At 44.1% G+C, this 20,352-nt stretch overlaps 1 protein-coding gene across 5 annotated transcripts in view; it reads right to left on the bottom strand.

The window, feature by feature from the left end:
* Nucleotides 1-20,352, bottom strand: part of nrip1a (nuclear receptor interacting protein 1a) — a 115,550-nt gene that overhangs the window by 51,884 nt on the left and 43,314 nt on the right. For 2 of the 5 annotated variants that reach the window (XM_087992456.1, XM_087992457.1), the window contains one exon: nt 14,080-14,235. The exons of the other annotated variants lie outside the window; for them this stretch is intronic. The gene's annotated coding sequence lies outside the window, so the exon portion shown is untranslated. The remainder of the gene's footprint in view (nt 1-14,079; nt 14,236-20,352) is intronic. 5 annotated transcript variants of the gene reach the window in all.

Below are 20,352 nucleotides of genomic sequence, written 5' to 3' on the forward strand. Positions count from 1 at the left end.
GTGGAGGCTCACGCCCGTTGAGTGGGAAACTGCCTCTCGAAGGCAAGATGTAACCTGTCGGTGATGCAAATTTTGGCTACACCAGGAGCATGCTCGTCGATCTCCTTGATTCAGTGGGAGGTCTTCATAATCTGTCCATAATGGCCTGAGCAATAATTTGCAAATTCTCTCATGATAGGAACCCTCACATGAAAGGAACTGTCAAATAACAGGGCCTCAGGCCTTGTAAAGATGACCTTTAAAAACAAACAGTCACTGGTAAGTACTCAAGCACAGCTGCTGAAATGATAAACCCTCCAACATTCAACTGCATTTGCAGAACCAAGGAAAACATTTGAAAACTCTTTGTCCCCAAAGCCTCCATGACCTCACCCCTGGAATTCTCTCCCTGACCTTTCCATCTCCTCACATTTCTCCTTTAAAGTAAGATGTTCCTTAAAACCTCAGCTCTTTCACCGAAGCTTTTGGTGACTCGGATCTGTTAAGTGAGTTGGCTGTCAAGATTCTGCTCCAAGGAGGCACCTCCGGATGTTTTACTGCTGTGCAGTTGCGAAGTGTACGTCTCGATACGTAGAACATTACAGCGCAGTACAGGCCCTACGGCCCTCAATGTTGCACCAACCTGTGGAACCAATCTGAAGCCTATCTATCCAACGCTACTCCATTCTCAGCCATATGCCTATCCAATGACCATTTAAATGCCCTTAAAGTTGGTGAGACTACAACTGTTGCAGGCAATGTGTTCGAAGCCATTACTACTCTCTGAATAAAGAAACTACTGTTCTCTCTCTATCACCCCTCAATTTGAAGCTATGCCCCCTCGTGCTAGCCATCACCATCTGAGGGAAAAGGCTTGTCCACCCTATCTAGCCCTCAGATTATCTTTCATGTTTCAATTTAGTCATCTCTCAACCTTCTTTGCTCTAACGACAAAACCTCAACTCCCTCAAACTTTCCTTGTCAGACTTTCCCTCCATACCAGGCAACATCCTAGTAAATCTCCTCTGAACCCTTTCAAAAGCTTCCACATCCTTCCTATAATGCAGTGACCAGAACTGTATGCAATACTCCAAGTGTGGCTGCACCAGAGTTTTGCACAGCTGCAACATGACCTCATGGTTCCGAAACTCGATTCCACTACTAATAAAAGCTAACACACCGTATGCCATCTTAACAGTCCTATCAACCTGGGTGGCAACTTTGAGGGAACTGTGTACATGGACACCAAGATCTCTCTGCTCATCTGCACTCCCAAGAATCTTACCATTCGCCTAGTACTCTGCATTCCTGTTACTCCGACCAAAGTGAATCACCTCACACTTTTCTGCGTTAAACTTCATTTTCACCTCCCAGTCCAGCTCTGCAGCTTACTTATATCCCTCTGTAACCTACAATATCCTTCGGCACTATCCACAACTCTACTGACCATAGTGTCCTCCGCAAATTTACTAACCCAAACTTCTACATCCTCATCCAGGTCATTTATAAAAATGACAAACAGCACTGGCCCCAAAACAGATCCTTGCGGTACACCACTAGTAACTGAACTCCAGGATGAACATTTCCCATCAACTACCACCCTCTGTCTTCTTTCAGCTAGCCAATTTCTGATCCAAACCGTTAAATCACCCTCAATCCCATGCCACTATATTTTGTGCAGTAGCCTACCATGGGGAACCTTATCAAACACTTTATTGAAATCCATATACACCACATCAATCGCTTTACCCTCATCCACCTGTTTGGCCACCTTCTCAAATAACTTGTGAGGTTTGTGAGGCATGACCTACCTTTCACAAAACCATGTTGATTATCCCTAATTAACTTAGTCATCTTTAGATGAATATAAATCCTATACCTTGTAACCTGTTCCAGCATTTTACCCACAACCACAGTAAAGCTCACTGGTCTATAATTACCAGGGTTATCTCTACTCCCCTTCTTGAACAAGGGGACAACATTTGCTATCCTCCAGTCTTCTGGCACTATTCCTGTAGACAATGACAACATAAGCCCAAGGGATTTATCTATTTTCATACTTTCCAGAATTTTTAACACCTCCTTCTTGTGAACTTTAATCCCATCTAGTCTGGTAGCCTGTATCTCAGTATTCTCCTCAGCAACATTTTTTTTCTAATGTGAATACTGACAAAAAATATTCATTTAGTGCTTCCCCTATCTCCTCTGACTCCACACACAACTTCTCACAACTATCCTTCATAGTAAAAAAATCACACAACACCAGGTTATAGTCCAACAGGTTTAATTAGAAGCACACTAGCTTTCGGAGCGACGCTCCTTCATCAGGTGATCACCTGATGAAGGAGCATCGCTCCGAAAACTAGTGTGCTTCCAATTAAACCTGTTGGATTATAACCTGGTGTTGCATGATTTTTAACTTTGTCCACCCCAGTCCAACACTGGCATCTCCAAATCAGTCCTTCACAGTAGCTGTTGTTATAGTAGGAGACTCCAAGACAAGGAGGAGACATTTGAAGAACTCCAATCCCAATGTGCCTCAGCATCTGATTGCACCATCACAGGGTGTCAAGGAAAGGGTTAAGCTCAGTAACAGTTTTTGATTCCTCCCTAGTTTTCCCTCCTGCAAGCTCCTCCCATTCTGAGCTGAGACTGGTAGTCTCTATTTGAGAGGAACAGTAGTCAGAGACAGATAGAGGCTGTGTGGGACCGTGAGAGACTGTGAAACGTGTGGTGTTATACAACATATCCAAGGACTCAATTTGTACAGACCTACAACCCACACAGCTCAAAAGACAAAGAAACATTGTCACTACTGTCACATACCACTGTGTCACAGAGTAACAGAATGCTCCTCAACTTCAATTGTAGAGAATCTGCCCAGATGGGCAGTGGAATACTCTCACCCTTCCCTAGAAGCTGGGACTACTGGGCCTGTCAGAAACTTAGAACAGAAAAACTGTATATACTCGAGCAATAGTTGATCTCATGGAAAAAATGACCCCTATATTTGGCCAAATAACCTGGGATTTTCCATATATCTCATGTAAAAGTCAACTCTAGGTCTTCACAGATAACAGCTCAATGTTTATGAGTCAGCGTGCCGGCCATCATGTCCTGCTCCAGCGTTCCAGCCTGCCAGTTTTTCCGCTCTACTCCCGGTCTTCCAGTCCGCCTGCTGTTGTGTTCCGCTCTGGGTTTTCAGAATGACCATAACTCATTTTTTTTTCCTTTATTCATTTGTAGATCAGTTGGGATTCTGCTAATGATACGGTATGAACTTTGAGAGGCATGAGTTTCAGCCCCTCAAAAGTAGTATCCATGTAATAGTCAACCCCATAAATGCCACTATAAAAAGTCGCCAAACAATTCCATTATTACCCAAGTATATACAGTAGTTTTTTTTTGTTATTCACTTGCGGGATCTGGGTATGGCTGGGCCAGCATTTATTGTCCATCCCTAATTGCCCTGGAGAAGGTGATAGTGGTGAGCTGCCTTCTTGAACAGCTACTGCCCGTGTGCTTTGGGTTGACCCACAATGCCCTTAGGGAGGGAATTCCAGTGAAGGAATGGCGATATATTTCAAAATCAGGATGGTGAGTGGCTTTGAGAGGAACTTGTAGGTGGTGGCGTTCCCACGTATCTGCTCCATTTGTCATTGCAGATGGAAGTGGTCAAGAGATTGCAAGATGCTGTCTAAGGAGATTTGCTGAACTTCCTCAGAGCATCTTGTAGATGGTATACACTGCTACTACTGAACAACGGTGGAGGGGGAGTGGATGTAGACTCACCACTCTCTGGGTGAAGAAATGTTTCCTTATATCAGTCATCAAGAGGACTGTTTTGTCTTGGACAGTGTCAGGTTTCTTGAGTGTTGTTGGAGCAGCACTCATTCAGGCAAGCGAGGAGTATTCCATCACACTCCTGACTTGTGCCTTGTAGATGGGTGACATGATAAGGGGAGTCAGAAGGTCACAGATTCACTGAACTGTTATGACACAGAAGGAGCGTTAAGACCAGGAACAAAGAGCTAAAAAAAACCCTCACTATCACAGGAATCACAACAGTGAAATTAAAATTTTCAATAATCCTCAAAATTACCCACCTTTTCATCACCAGACTTTTGACAAATAACAGATCTGGTCATCAAGTTTATAATTTAAATTAACTTAAATTAAATTTATTACTAATACTGTAAGTTTAGTAGGACAAAGCTAAACAATAAGGTCATCTAATTAATAACTTTGATTTAAATCAAATCTTCTTCGAACACATTCCCTCAGTCTTCCAGAGACACAGTTAGGTAATAAAATGAAAATAAAATGAGTCTTTTTTGTCAGTTTAATTAAGCAGTTTCAAACGATGGATGCAAAGCCTTCATGCAATCCTTGGAAAATGAATTGTTCACAGACAAGTAACTATGTATCTAATTTTGAAGTCACCAGTGAAAACAAACAGATCAATAAGCTTCCAGAAGCAATACCTTTTAAAAAAAAACTGACTGGGCTTCTTTTCTCAGAACATTCAACAATTCATTAACTGCATGTAAAACTAGAGAGAATAAAAACTCGCAGATGCTTCCAAAATTACTCTGTATCTGCCAAATATAGCTCAAACTGTTTTTCTCCCTCCTTTTCATTTGTAATCAATATTCTCTGTAGTTTGATTGGTTAGCATCAGTCCACCCTTGATTGACCATCTCAACATCTAATCAACTGCCAGCCCTGGGCAGAGCAACACTTGATGTTGAACTGCTCATGGTATTCCTCACATCAGTAGTCAAGTTGCATTATCTTCCAGGCCAGTTCTCAAAAGCAAACATCGGTGTTTGTTTTTTTCTTCTCTTTTAAAATATGCAGCTTTTCAAAGTTCACCTCAATTCACAGTTCCAACAAAACAAAAGAGAAAAATCAACATAAAATAGTGAGGCTCTGTACAAGAGGCCATTTGTCCCATCATGTTTATATTGCTTCTATTCCCTAGTGCCAATCTCCTGCCTTTTCCCCCCATGTCCATGCACACCATTTCAATCCAAATAACCACCCAATGTCCCACTTGAATGTCTCAGTTGAACCTGCCTCCACCACACACAGAAGATGCAAGAGCTTAAACACATACTAACAGACTCAAGAACAGCTTCTTCCCTGCTGTTCTGAATGGACTTCTTAAATATTAAATTTAATGTCGATTTCACTCTCTGTGTACCTTCTCTGCAGCTGGAACATTGTGAACCTCTGTTCTGCTCCCCGAATGCACTTTGTACAGTATGATCTACGTGTATTACACTCAAAACAATACATTTCCACTGTACTTAGGTATGTAACAATAATAAAGTAAATCAAAAATCATATTTCCAAGCAGTGCATTCCAGATCCTAACTACTTGTTGAGTGAAACAGTTATTTTCTCACTTCATGTAACTTCTTTCATACCCAAATTTAAATCTATGCCCACTTTTTTTTTTAAAAGATATTTTAGATCGATGTATTCGGAGCACTGCTCCTTCGACAGGTGGAGTCTGACACTTCACCTGACTAAAGGGACAGCGCTTGAAAGAACATAGAACATAGAACATAGAACAATACAGCGCAGTACAGGCCCTTTGGCCTTCTATGTTGCGCCGATCCAAGCCCACCTAACCTATACTAACCCACTATCCTCCATATACCTATCCAATGCCCGCTTAAATGCCCATAAAGAGGGAGAGTCCACCACTGCTACTGGCAGGACATTCCATGAACTTACGACTCGCTGAGTGAAGAACCTACCCCTAACTTCAGTCCTATATCTACCCCCCCTTAATTTAAAACTATGCCCCCTTGTAATACCCGACTCCATACGCGGGAAAAGGTTCACACTGTCAACCCTATCTAACCCCCTAATCATCTTGTACACCTCAATCAAGTCACCCCTAAACCTACTTTTCTCTAATGAAAACAGCCCCAAGTGTCTCAGTCTTTCCTCATACGATCTTCCTTCCATACCAGGCAACATCCTGGTAAACCTCCTCTGCACCCGTTCCAGTGCCTCCACATCCTTCCTATAGTATGGCGACCAAAACTGCACACAATATTCCAGATGCGGCCGCACCAGAGTCTTATACAACTGCATCATGACCTCAGGACTCCGGAACTCAATTCCTCTACCAATAAAAGCCAGTACGCCATATGCCTTCCTCACCGCACTATTTACCTGGGTGGCAACTTTCAGAGATCTGTGTACATGGACACCAAGATCCCTCTGCTCATCCACACTACCAAGTATCCGACCATTAGCCCAGTACCCCATCTTTTTGTTATTCTTCCCAAAGTGAATCACCTCACACTTAGCTATATTGAATTCCATTTGCCACCTTTCTGCCCAGCTCTGCAGCTTCTCTATATCCTGCTGAAACCTGCCACATCCTTCCTCACTGTCAACAACTCCTCCGACTTTCGTATCATCCGCAAACTTGCTCACCCAACCTTCTAACCCCTCTTCCAGGTCATTTATAAAAATGACAAACAGCAATGGTCCCAAAACAGATCCTTGCGGAACACCGCTAATGACGGCACTCCATGAAGAAACTTTGCCATCAACTACTACCCTCTGTCTTCTTCCATCCAGCCAATTCCTAATCCAAACCTCCAACTCACCCTCAATGCCATATCTCCGTATTTTCTGCAGTAGCCTACCATGGGGAACCTTATCAAACGCCTTACTAAAATCCATATATACCACATCTACTGCTTTCCCCTCATCAACCTCCTTCGTCACCTTTTCAAAGAATTCAATAAGGTTTGTGAGGCACGACCTGCCCTTCACAAAACCATGCTGACTATCCTTGATCACATTATTCCTATCCAGATGTGCATAAATCCTATCCCTTACAATTCTCTCTAAGACTTTGCCCACAACAGAAGTGAGACTCACCGGCCTATAGTTACTAGGGTTATCCCTACTCCCCTTTTTGAACAAGGGAACCACATTTGCTATCCTCCAGTCTTCTGGCACTACTCCTGTAGACAAAGAGGACATAAAAATCAAGGCCAATGGCTCTGCAATCTCCTCCCTTGCTTCCCAGAGAATCCTAGGATAAATGCCATCAGGCCCAGGGGACTTATCTATTTTCACCTTTTCCAGGATTTCCAACACCTCTTCTCTACATACCTCAAAGCCATCCATTCTACTTATTTGTGACTCAGTATTCACATCGACGACAATGCCCTGTTCCTGAGTAAATACTGAAGAAAAGTATTCATTCAGTGTCTCCCCAATCTCTTCCGCCTCCACACGCAACTTCCCACTACTATCCTTGACTGGACCTATTCCTACCCTAGTCATTCTTTTATTCCTAACATACCTATAGAAAGCCTTAGGGTTTTCCCTAATCCTACCGACTAAGGACCTTTCATGTCCCCTCCTTGCTGCTCTTAGCTCTCTCTTCAGGTCCTTCCTGGCTACCCTATACCTCTCAATCGCCACAATTGAACCTTCACGTCTCATCTTGAGATAGGCCGCCCTCTTCCATTTAACAAGGGATTCCAATTCCTTATTAAACCACGGCTCCCTCGCACGACCCTTTCCTCCCTGCCTGACAGGTACATAATTATCAAGGACACTCAATAGTTGCTCCTTGAACAAGCTCCACATATCATTTACACTCTTGCCTTGGAGTCTACTTTTCCAAGCCACACATCCTAAGTCATGCCTCACCGCATCATAATTTCCCTGACCCCAGCTATAACTCTTGCCCTGTAGTACACACTTATCCCTCTCCATCACGAGAGTAAAAATCACCGAATTATGGTCACTATCCCCAAAGTGCTCACCTACCTCTAATTCTAACACCTGGCCTGGTTCGTTACCCAGAACCAAATCCAGTATGGCCTCACCTCTTGTTGGCCTGTCTACATATTGTGTCAGGAAACTCTCCTGCACACATTGAACAAACACTGACCCATCTAACGAACTTGAGCTATAGCTTTCCCAATCAATATCAGGAAAGTTAAAGTCCCCCATAACAACCACCCTATTACTGTCACTCATCTCCTGAATCACCTTCCCTATCCTTTCTTCAATGATTCTAGGACTATTAGGAGGCCTGTAAAAGACTCCTAACAGGGTGACCTCACCTTTCCTATTCCTAACCTCAGCCCAAACTACCTCAGATGGCAAGTCTTCATCCATCGTCCTTTCCACCACTGTAATACTATCTTTGACAAGCAATGCCACACCTCCCCCTCTTTTACCCCCACCTCTGACCCTACTAAAACATTTAAATCCTGGAACCTGCAACAGCCAATCCTGTCCCTGTTCTAGCCATGTCTCCGTAATAGCCACAACATCGAAGTCCCAGGTACCAACCCACGCTGCAAGTTCACCTACCTTATTTCGTATACTTCTTGCATTGAAGTATACACACTTCAAGCCACTTTCCTGTTTACAGGCACCCTCCTTGGAAATTGAGGCCATGTTCCTAACCTCCCTACACTCCAGGCCCTGCACCCTGAAGCTACAATCTGGGTTCCCATGCCCCTGCAGAGTTAGAAAGCTTGTGATTTTAAATAAACCTGATGACATGAGACTTCTAACTTTGTCCACCCCAGTCCAACACCAGCTCCTCTACATCATGGATGGATGTCCACTTGGTAAAGGGATCAACTGGTTACAAGATCTAAGTTGAGAACTGGATCAGCCGTGATTTAAATGAACGGCAAAACAGGTTTGAGGGGCCAAATGGGCTAAAATCATCTACTCCTCACTTCTGATCACACTCATCACCAAATTTCTAAAACACTAGACCTTCACGATGCCTTCAGCATGACCAAGTCTAATGCTGTTTCAAGTCTACCATTTGGACGTACATAAGCAGCTGATCGCCGAGATGGCCAATTCACAGAATGTTAAATTGCTTGTGGAGACCGTCAACCACCCATGTCTCAGGGTTAGCTGCAAGAGCAGCGTTTATGCATCAGTTAGGAAGGAAAGATGGGAAGGCATCGGAGAGTGTGGAGGAGAACTTTGGCAGAATGGTTCCATGGAGAGGGAGACCGCACTCCCTCGCTGGAGAGAAGGCCAAGAGGAGATAGAAAACATAGAAACATGGAAAACCGGAGCAGGAGTCGGCCATTCGGCCCTTTAAGCCTGCTCTGCCATTCATTAGGATCATGCCTGATCGCTCCATTCAATCAAAATGCTGTAAATCAGAAACAGAAACAGAAATTGCTGGAAAAGCTCAGCAGGTCTGGCAGCATCTGTGAAGAGAAATCAGAGTTAATATTTCAGGTCGAGTAACCCTTCCTTGGAATGCTCCGAGGAAGGTCACTGGTCCTGAAACATCCAATTCAGTGCCCTGTTCCTGCTTTCTCCACAGACCCTTTGATCCCTTTAGTCTTGAGAACTGTATCTTGAAATATTTTGGCCTCAATAGCTTTCTGTGACAAAGAATTTCCAGGATTCACCACTGTATGGGTGAAGAAATTTCTCATCTCATCCTAAATGGCCTACCCAAAATTGTGACCCTTCTGATTCTTGATCTCCTGGTCTTTAGGAACATCCTTCCCACATTTATCCTGTCTAGTCCTGTTAGAATTTTATAGGTTTCCACAAAAGCCCCCACTCCCCTCATTCTTATAAAGTCTACTTGAAATGTCTTAGCATTCAAAACTATGGGCCAAGCTCTGAAAAGTGGGACTCCTGCAGATTGAGAGTAGTTTTTATTGTCAGTGTAGACGCACTTGGTATCTTCTGTTCCATATGATTCTATGAATGTAGTCCTACCTGATCTCTTCATGTGTCAAGTCTGCCATCCCAGGGATCAGTCCACCATTCCAGGTACCAATGTGATTGAAGTTTTAGTGGGCGGCACGGTGGCACAGTGGTTAGCACTGCTGCCTCACAGCGCCAGAGACCCGGGTTCAATTCCCGCCTCAGGCGACTGACTGTGTGGAGTTTGCACGTTCTCCCCGTGTCTGCGTGGGTTTCCTCCGGGTGCTCCGGTTTCCTCCCACAGTCCAAAGATGTGCAGGTCAGGTGAATTGGCCATGCTAAATTGCCCGTAGTGTTAGGTAAGGGGTAAATGTAGGGGTATGAGTGAGTTACGCTTCGGCGGGTCGGTGTGGACTTGTTGGGCTGAAGGGCCTGTTTCCACACTGCAATGTAATCTAATCTAATCTAATGTAATCTAATCTAATTACAGCTATTGGAGTTCAAAGAGTGAATAGGGAGAAATTGGTTCCCACTCATGAAATGTTCAAAAATAACAGGGCGCAGATTTAAAGTACTTATCCAAAGAAGCAAAAAGGTGATTGTAACGATTGTAATGAGGTCAGCCAACTGGACATCACAGAATATGAGTTCCCTGATTGGACCAGATTAACAGCCCCAATCAGGGAGCCCTGGCTGAGAGGTATAAATGGGAGTTTCGTAGGGATGGGCTGCCTTCAAGTGGCTGGAAGTTGTGAGGGACGGGTGCTTTGCCGGGTTGCCAGGGGTATCTATGATATATGTCGAGAGTGTGGTGCTGGAAAAGCACAGCAGGTCAGGCAGCATCCAAGGAGCAGGAAAATCAACGTTTTGGGCAAAACCCCTTCATCAGTTTCCTGATGAAGGGCGTTTGCACGAAACATCGATTCTCCTGCTCCTTGGATGCTGCCTGACCTGCTGTGCTTTTCCAGCACCACACTCTCGACTCTAATCTCCAGCATCTGCAGCCCTCACTTTTGCCTGTCTGTGATACATGCACTGTTTTATTGTTCGGTTTATCAGACTGTCTGCATGTGATTGCGTTTACTGTTTCCTTCTTAATAACGTAAAGTGGGATTCGAGGTGCACCCTGGTTTTCCCTGTGAACTGTTATAAAGTTCAAGTCTGTACGGTGGGATTTGGGGTCTGGCTTTGCTGCCCCTTTCCCCTGTAAATCACTGTTTCTTGTAAACAGCTGTTAATATTAACTATTTGTTTGTTTGTAATTTGTACTGGTTAGTAAAATATATAACCAGGGGGAAAAAAAAGACAAAAAAAACAGGAGCGCAGGAGTTCTGTTCATTCTGAGGGCCGGCTCTGTGCTAGTTGGGTCAGTGTCATGTACATAAAGGGCGGCTTGGTGACAGGATACTGGCGTTTGTGGAATTATTCCGATGTGGGAAACACATTTACATGCAATGAGTGGTTAGGATCTGCCCGAGAGTATGGGGGAGGCAGGTCCAGCTAAGGGATTGGAAATGGAAGGAATGAGATGGTCATGCAGGGTTACAGGAATAACACGAGGGGGTGGGGGGGGGGGGGGGGGGGGGTGGATGCTCAATTGGAGAGCTGGCAGAGACACGACAGGCTGAGTGGTCTCCTTTTGCACTGTGACTATTCTGTGACCAGCTTTCCACTGTTTCTACAGTGACCCTGATTGTGAAACAAACATGATGCATTTCCGTGCTGCAATATTACACACAAAGAACATCCCTCGGTTAGAATCCAATCAGCCTCCACAGGGAAGGATCACGAAAACTTGAAACTGAGACAACTGATCAGACAAAACGGGACGACACTCAAGATGGAACCAGATTTCAGACCATTAACATCAGCTTTAGGGTCACCTCCATTAAAAAAAACCAGGAGCAGATAGGTGATGCCAGCGGAAACCATTCAGACCATCCTGCCGGCACTGGATATTTTCAATCAAAAAGCTATTAAATTAACTCTACTCCCTCTCGTTTTTCCCGTATTGAAACTTACAGGATTCCTCAGGGGAGATATGGAAAGGTTGGCTCCCCAGAGGGAACTAGAGGGCATCATCGCAGGCTAAGGGGCCACGTATTTAAGACACAGGAGGAACGTCTTTTCTCCGAGGGGAGTGGATCTGTGGAATTCTTTGCCACAGGGGACAGTCGACACTGGGCCGTCAAATATATTCAGGGTTGAGGTAGACATTTTTTAAAAATCAGTGAGGGGATCAAGGGAAAGGCAGGACAGTGGAGCTGAGGATTATCAGATCAGCTATGATCTCACTGAATGGCAGAGCAGATTCGATGGGCCCAACAGCCTACTTCTGCTTTGACATCTTATGCCCCTGCAAATGTTACCTTTTGCACCACCCATTCCGCCAGCACCTTCCAGATTACAACAACTTCTTGCTCAACTCAAATGTTTTCCTTCACTTCTTTTTGCCAATTATCTTCAATCGGGGGCTCCTGGAAACTGACCCACATCCCCTTAGGAACACAGATTCTCCTACTTACTTCATTAAAGCTCTTCACAACGGTGAAAATCTCAACTAAAGTTAAACCGTTAACCTTCTCTGCTCCAAGGAGAACAATTCCAGCCTCTGTCCTCTCCTCGCTAACTGGAGTCCCTCACTCCTGGAGATGACGAACATTTACTAAAGCTCCTTAACAGCTTTGAACAGTTCTGATCCTCAGCAATCAGCTTTGATCCCATTCAGTGCTTTCAATAAATCAAACAAATCCCACTGGCCTGACTGGGAGTTGGCCATAATGGGATGTCAGGGTCACGACCTGTAGGTGACCTCTTGGAGGGAGTTTGAGGTCGCGACTTGGAATGACCCCATTGAAAAAGTGTGACCTAGGAGCAGACTCTTTCAATGAGCTGGCACCATTCGCTTTGGGAGGTGGGGCGGGGGGGGGGGTTTGATCTCTTTGGAAAGTCAGTGAGTGTGAGCCGGAGACGATCTTTCCACCGAGCTGTTGGCATAATGAGATTGTGTAGCGATGGCTGAGAATTCTCCGGAACTTCAAAAGATGTTGTGCAGCCATTGGAAGAAGCAACAGAGAAAGATCACTTTATAAAAAGGAGATATGAAGGCCTGGTGGTATTACCACTGGTCTGTTAATCCAGGGATCCAGGTCATGTTCTGAAGACCTCGGTTCAAATCCTGCAGTGACAGGAGTTGGAGTTTTAATTCAATAAAACTCTAGAATCAAAAATCCAATAATAGCCATGAGCATAACTGTCGATTTTTGAATAGGGATGGAATCTGCCAACCTGACCTGGTCTGGCCTACACGTGACTCTAGACCCACAACAATGTGGTTGACGGTTAACTGCCCCCTGGTATGGGTAATAAATGCTGGCCTGGCCACCAACACCCGCATCCCATGAATAAGTTAAAAATTATGGAGAGGGCAGGGCACACAAACAGGCCATTCAGCCTGATTAATCCATGCTGGTGCGAATGCTACATATGAGCCATTTCCTCTCTAGTCCATCAACATGTCCTTCTATTCTTTACTTCTCTCATGTCCCTATATAAGATCATAAGACAGAGGAACAGAAATTAGGTCATTCAGCCCATCGAGTCTGCTCCACCATTCAATCATGGCTGATAAGTTTCTCAACCCTATTCTCTAGCTTTCTTCTTGTAACCTTTGATCCCCTTGTCAATCAAGAAGCTACCCACCTTTGTTTTAAATATACTCAATGACCTGGCCTCCACAGCCTTCAGTGGCAATGAATTCCATGGATTCTATTCACTCTGACTGAAGACGTTTTTCCTTAATTCTGTTCTAAAAGGTATTCCCTTGACTCTAAGGCTGTGCCCTTGGGTCCAAATCTCTCCTGCCAAGGGAAACATCTTCCCAACATCCACTCTATTCAGGCCATTCAATATTCTGTATGTTTCAATTAGATCCCCCCTAATCCTCCTAAACACCATCCAGTATACTCCCAGAGTCCTCAAACATTCCTCATATGTTAAGCCTTTCATTCCTGGCAACATTCTTGTGAACCTTCTCTGGACTCGCTCCAGGGCCACAACATTCTTCCAGAGTCTACAATTGTTCACAATCCTCTAAACCTTATAGAGCCTCAGACGTACATCCCTGCTTTTATATTCTAGTCCTCTCAAAATAAACGTCAACATTGCATTCGCCTTCCTAACTACCGATTCAACCTGCAAGTTTACCTTAAGAGAATCCTGGACTCGGACTCTCAATTCCCTTTGCACTTCAGATTTCTGAATTTTTGCCCCATTCAAAAAATAGTCTATGCTTCTATCCTTCCTCCCAAAGTGCATGACCTCACATATAACTTCCTCTTGAATGTATCAATGCTTAGGGTGTAGGTTTGCTCGCTGAGCTGTAGGTTTGACATCCAGACGTTTCATTACCTGGCTAGGTAACATCATCCGTGGCGACCTCCAAATGAAGCGAAGCTGTTGTCTCCTGCTTTCTATTTATATCTTTCTCCTGGATGGGGTTCCTGGGGTTTGTGGTGATGTCATTTCCTGTTCATTTTCTGAGGGGTTGATAAATGGCATCTAGATCTATGTGAAACATAGAGGAAAACAGAGGAGAACCACCTATACAACGTATTCAAGAAGAATGGATACTCAAATAATACAAATAATACTCCCACCTCAATACTGACAGAGTGCTACACAGTCGAGGGAACATTTCTCATTTGAGACATTAAGCTGAGGCTCTATTTTCCCTTCCGAGGTAGAAAAGATGCCACACAAGTTCAAAGTCCACTGAGAGGGCACTCTGCACAACTCCCAACCAATTACCATCTTTTAATCAACATTATTAAAAGAGATTATTTAGTCATTATTAAATTCCTGTTTTGAAGAGCTCACTGTGAGCAAATTGGCTCATTCCACATCACAGCAGTTACACTGTGACAGCCGGCCAAATTAAAATCTAATGATTTTTAAAAATGCCAGAAATGAAAATTACTATCAGTAATTTCAACCATGAGCGTGATCATCGAGAAGTCAGAGAAACCCCTTCTGGCTCACTAGCGCCCTCTGGGGGGGGGGGGGGGGGGAGGCCATCTGCTGACCTTCCCTGGTTATATTCCCACAGACAGCAAAGTGGTTGACTTTTGATTGATCTCAAGTGTAACCGAGGATGGGAGACAAATGATGACCATGCTAATAACACCCGTGCTTCAGGAAGTGAGCACACACACAATTGGCTGTAAATCACTTTGGCTTATCCTCACATTAAAAAGATGCTGGAGAATTGCAAGTTCCTGTTGAAGCCATACCTGCTCAGCACATTTCTTTTCTGATTAGATTCCCTATACTGTGGAAACAGGCCCTTCGGCCCAACAAGTCCATACCGATGAGTAACCCACCCAGTCCCACTGACTAATGCACGTAACACGATGGGCAATTTAGCATGGCCAATGCACCTGACCTGCACATCTTTGGACTGTGGGAGGAAACCCACGCAGACACAGGGAGAGCGTGCAGACTCCACACAGACAGTTGCCCAAGGCTAGAATTGAACCTGGGACCCTGGTGTTGTGAGGCAGCAGTGCTAACCACTGAGCCGCCGTGCCACCCAAATGTAGGAAACTGCTGTGGGATAATCAGATCAGGTCAGACCACTTGGGCATCGATGCTTGACCAATTTTCAACACAAGATTTTTTTTTTTTAAAAGGAACCATTGCAATTAGCAAACTAATTATAAAGAAATTCACCAAGGCTCCTCAGATAACACCTTCCAAACCCATGACCACTTCCATCATGTGCAGCAGATACATGGGAACACCACCTCCTGCAAAATTCATCTCCAAGGCATTCACCATCCTGACTTGGAAATTTATCACCGTTCCTTCACTGATACTAGGTCAAAATCCTGGAACTTGCTCCCCGAAGCACTGTGGGTCCACCTATAGCATATGGACTGCAATGGTTCAAGACAGCGGCTCACCACCACCTCTTCAAGGGCAAGTAGGGATAGACAATAAATGTTGGCCCAGATATCAATGCCCACAGCCCACAAATGAATGGGTGAAGGATCCATCTGATCCTCTTACCCACGCCAGGTCTTCAGCAGAGCTCCACAATTAGGATCCCACCCAGTTCTATCCCCAAAACCCTCTAGTAATGTTTTCCTTTTCAAGACTGAGAGTTGCAATTGAATCTGTGTCAACCAGTTATTCAGGCAACGTATTCTAGAGTGCACCAAGAAAGTTCTGCTCCTCTCACCCCAGTTTTCTTGCCAATTACCTTCAATTTGTTTCCTCAAATGGCCATTCTTCCCTCAGTACCAAAACCTCATTATAAACAAACATTGATGCGAGCATTACAGTTTGAAGGATACCAAACTGCCAATACGCCCACTGCTTCACACTGTGTGACAAGGGGGAAAGTGTACAAAGTAAGGAAGAACAAAATGGTCTCAGATTGTTCTTTTCAGAGCCTTGACTACACGAATATCAGGATAAACGCGATTGCTGCTCAAAAGCAATTCAATTGGAGGAGCTACAAGACTGGATATGCTGAGGGAGTTAGATAAACTCCATAAATGTACTACTGCCCCAGAGTCTTATCAGACCATAGGGCTGCTCTCTATGAGAGAAAGGTGACTGGTGGTGTTTTAACCTTACGATCTCTATGCCTCATCTGAGTAATGGTGTGGGGGAAAGAGATTGAGAAGGAGATTCCTTCATGGTAACCTCAGCTGGTATGGGATTTGAACTCACACTTTTGGCATTATTCTATCACAGACTAGCCATCCAAGCTAACCGACTGCCAAGCCCAACACCAGAGCAAAGGCAGCCCAGTAGAGGTGGGACCAATAAGAATAAGTCAGGTGCATTCAGACTGGTTCAGCGCAGAGGTGTAAGGGGGAAGGACCATGGAGTGGGCAACAGGAGAGACCACAGGAAATTGAGCCAAAGCTCAGTGAATGCACCTTTCTTGGAAGTGTCAATCCAAGAGACATCCATCTTGGTGAGTCCAGGAAAGAGAAAAGCATAATGGAGTCAGAAGGAGGTGAACAATGAGCAGGCAGAGGTAACTGAGGAGCCAAGTAGATCTGATCTCATCTTCCACCTGGGAAGTGACAAATACAAAATGAATTCCCAAAGCAATGTCCATTTGCCCCATTCAAATCACTGGCAGTCTCACAGGAATGCAGACTTAAACCCCAAAAGCAAAAATAAAAAGATTGCTTGAAGCTTTCAACATCTTCCCAAACTTTTCTTCATTCAGAGGAGTGTGAATCTTTGGAATTCTGAGAGAGAGGTTGTTGCTGAGTCACGCACGAAATGCAATCAGGGCTGCGGACAATAGGTTGGTGGATTCTAAGAGAATGAAGTGAGTTGGGTTCAGGGTAGGAAAGTGGAGTAGAGGCAAAATGAATTACAGTCAGTTCTTCCTTTCTCATATCTTCCTATATCCCGCATTCTAGAAAAATCGCGCTTTCAAAACAGCGCTTAAAGTGTCGGTGATGTAATCGCGTTACAGCCAACATTTGTTTTAAAAGTTTGTGCTTTACAAACAGCATCCCCAATTTGTCAAACACGTTAAAATGAATTTGCGTTGATGAAACATTGTTATAACAGAATGACCTGTACAGAGATTCCAGGGGTGGCATCACCAACTACTATACCCATTCACATTACCCTCTGCCCCTATCAATTGCCAAAAACCCAAACTGGGTGGCCTGCGACCAACACTGCCCTCGTATTAACATATAAATGACAAAACAGAGGCCATTTGATCCCTCAAGCCTGCTCTATCATTCAATAAACTCATATTTGATCAGGTGGTGGCGTCCACTGTACTTCCCTGTGCCACCCTATACAACTTCTCAATCAGGGATCTTTCTGCCTCAGCCAGAGAATTGCCCATGTGTTATGGATCAAGCCAGACCCCCTCAAAACATTTCAACAAGTAGCCCAGACCCTAACTTTGTTAGTTGTTTTAAGCAGGTGTAAGGTGGATATTCCAGGAGGGTTGCAGCTAGTCAAACCACTTAGTTTTAAACAAAACAGAATTTATTTACAAGATTACCAAATGGAACACAAACGAAAGAGAATAGAATACAGAATAACTTAACCTATCCGAAAACCCAACAGATCAACCCCACTTAATGATGTGGTTCCCAATACCTGCAACAATCCCCATAAACACCCCTTGGCGCAAAAGGTAAAAATCAAACCCAGGGTCTTACGGGAGAGAAGTCAGAGAGAGGAGGATCAGCATAGATCTGCTTCTTTGGGTCTAGCAGATTTTACAACTGCCTGCCTGCTTTCAGTGAACAGCCAAACCTGAGAAAAGCTGAGCTGGGAGAACTGGTCACTCCCCTTTCATTGTGCAAGTGTTTTTTTTTCAAACACTAGAAAGCCTGAGGCAATATCTGTGAACTGTAATCAAACAGGCCCTAAAAGCCCTTCAACCCCAGACTTTTAGGAGTCTATGTTTTTTACGACCTCTCTGAAAAAAAGGCAAAGGAACATCTTGGTCACACATGATGAGTCTGCATAGCTCTGGGGAAGAGATCCCCCTCAGACTAACAGCTGAGGGAACGATCTCCATATTGCCACCCTCGGATTAGTTGGGGGGTGTGTGAGGATGAGCCCTTTCTATTGATCTTGAGAACAGAATTTACATTCCCCTCCAAGGGGCACTGCCCTCTCAGCACCCACCCTGTCAAAATCGCTCAGAATCTTACATTTTTTTTATATGGAAATCATGCTAGGACCATAGCATCAGGATAAAGTGGGAGGGAATAGGTTTGATCAGCCACAGGGTGGAGTTAAAATGGACAAAAAGACAAATGTTGCTCAACTAGGTATAATGGGAGAGAACCCTCCTTGGCTGATATTGACATAATTACATAACCAAGTGTCCCAGCACTAACTGTGTGAGTGAGTGTGTGAGAGAGACAGAGTGAGAGAGAGAGAGAGAGAGAGAGAGAGAGAGAGAGAGAGAGAGAGAGACAGACAGACAGAGAGAGACCCAGCAGAAAGAGTGAATGTGTGAATAACAGGAACTGAATGCCCCAAAACTGACCTCCCTTCTCCGATAGTTTGGCCCATTTACCTGTACATCCCCTTTATCAACTGACCCCTTGCTCCTGATGAGGAGATGGGAGTTAAAGGTCACATTGACACATAACTCTATCCTCATAGGGCTGTGCTAAAATTAGATTTGTTTCTCACTGTTGAGAGTATAAGTGAATCCTTTCAGAAGATAACAGTTACCATGAAACGACAAAGGGAGAGACTTTTGCTTCAAGGAAAACAAATCCAATTCCTGCAAACTCCGTCCAATACTAATCTTTTCCACTGAGATTTCCATACAACTGGCTTCTTGTTTTTAGAGAGAAGACAGGACAACCTCTGACCTTAGCAATTACTTGTAGGAAAATGTTCATCAGAGTAGTGATAGTCATTCAAAAAGGAAACATGGCTACAGAGTAGGACCAGTGAAACAAAAGATGAAAAGTGAAGCCAACAAGTTCAGCAAACTCTGGATATCAAAGGATGCACAGGATTGAATTTGGGAAAAATAAAGGGGAGGCTTCTGGAAGATACCAAGTGCTCGAAACAGTAGAAACCCTAGAAGCTGGGTGTGTAACAGCTTGGTACGGTAACTTAAGATAGACAGAAGGTGGTGTGCACAGCCCAGACTATCACAGAAGCCAACCTCCCATCCATGGACTCCATTTACACTTCTCATTGCCGTGGAAAGGCTGCCAACATCATCAAAGACCCCTCCCACCCCAATAATGCTCTCTTACAACCTCCTCCATCAGGCAGAAGATACAGAAGCTTGAACACACACACCAACAGATTCAAGAACAGCTTCCTCCCAGCCGTTATTAGTCTGCTGAATGGACCGCTGTAACTTCAAATAACGTTAATCTCATTTTGTGCCCCTCCTGTACAGCTGTAACCCTGTATGCCTCACTCTGTCTAACACCCTATGATCAGAAAATCCATGTTTGCTGTGATCTGCCAGTACTGCTCACAAAACAAAGCTTTTCACTGTACTTAGGTACACGTGGCTTTAATAAATCAAATCAAAGAGTACAGAAAGTGCAGGGCGTTATTTCAAAACAATAAATTAGTAGACCGTTTTATAGATATATTAGGGTAAAAATGAAAACCAGAGAAAGAGAAGGGTGTGATTAGAATTAAAGTAGTAAACTGCTTGTGAAGCTGAAAGATAAAAGGTGAGGTTTTAAATGAATACATTGCATCAGTATTCACTCTAGAGAAGGACAATATAGGGACAGAAATCAGGGAGGGATACTCGAATAAATCAGCATTAAGGAGGTGGTACAAGTGTTTTTAGCAAGATTAAAGTTGGATAAACCCTCAGGCCTCGGGTGAGGTATATCCCAGACGGCTGTGGGAGACAAGGCAAGAGATTGCAGGGGCTCTGATATTAACTTTCAAATCCTCTCTGACGGTAAGAAGGGTGCCAGAGGATTGTTTAAGAAAGTTGATAGGGATAAACCAGGAAGCCACACGCCAATAAGTCTAACATCACTGATAGAGAAACTATTGAGCAAAATTCTGAAGGACAGAATTAATCTCCACTTACAGACGCATGGACTTATCAAGGATTTTCAACATGGCTATGTCAGCTGGAGATCATATCAAACAAATGTGATAGAATTTTTGAGTAGGTAA

This window comes from Chiloscyllium plagiosum, unplaced genomic scaffold (genome assembly GCF_037043375.1).
Source record: "Chiloscyllium plagiosum isolate Xiang-an unplaced genomic scaffold, Cpla_swu_hap1 HiC_scaffold_12, whole genome shotgun sequence".
Classification (NCBI taxonomy): domain Eukaryota; kingdom Metazoa; phylum Chordata; class Chondrichthyes; order Orectolobiformes; family Hemiscylliidae; genus Chiloscyllium; species Chiloscyllium plagiosum.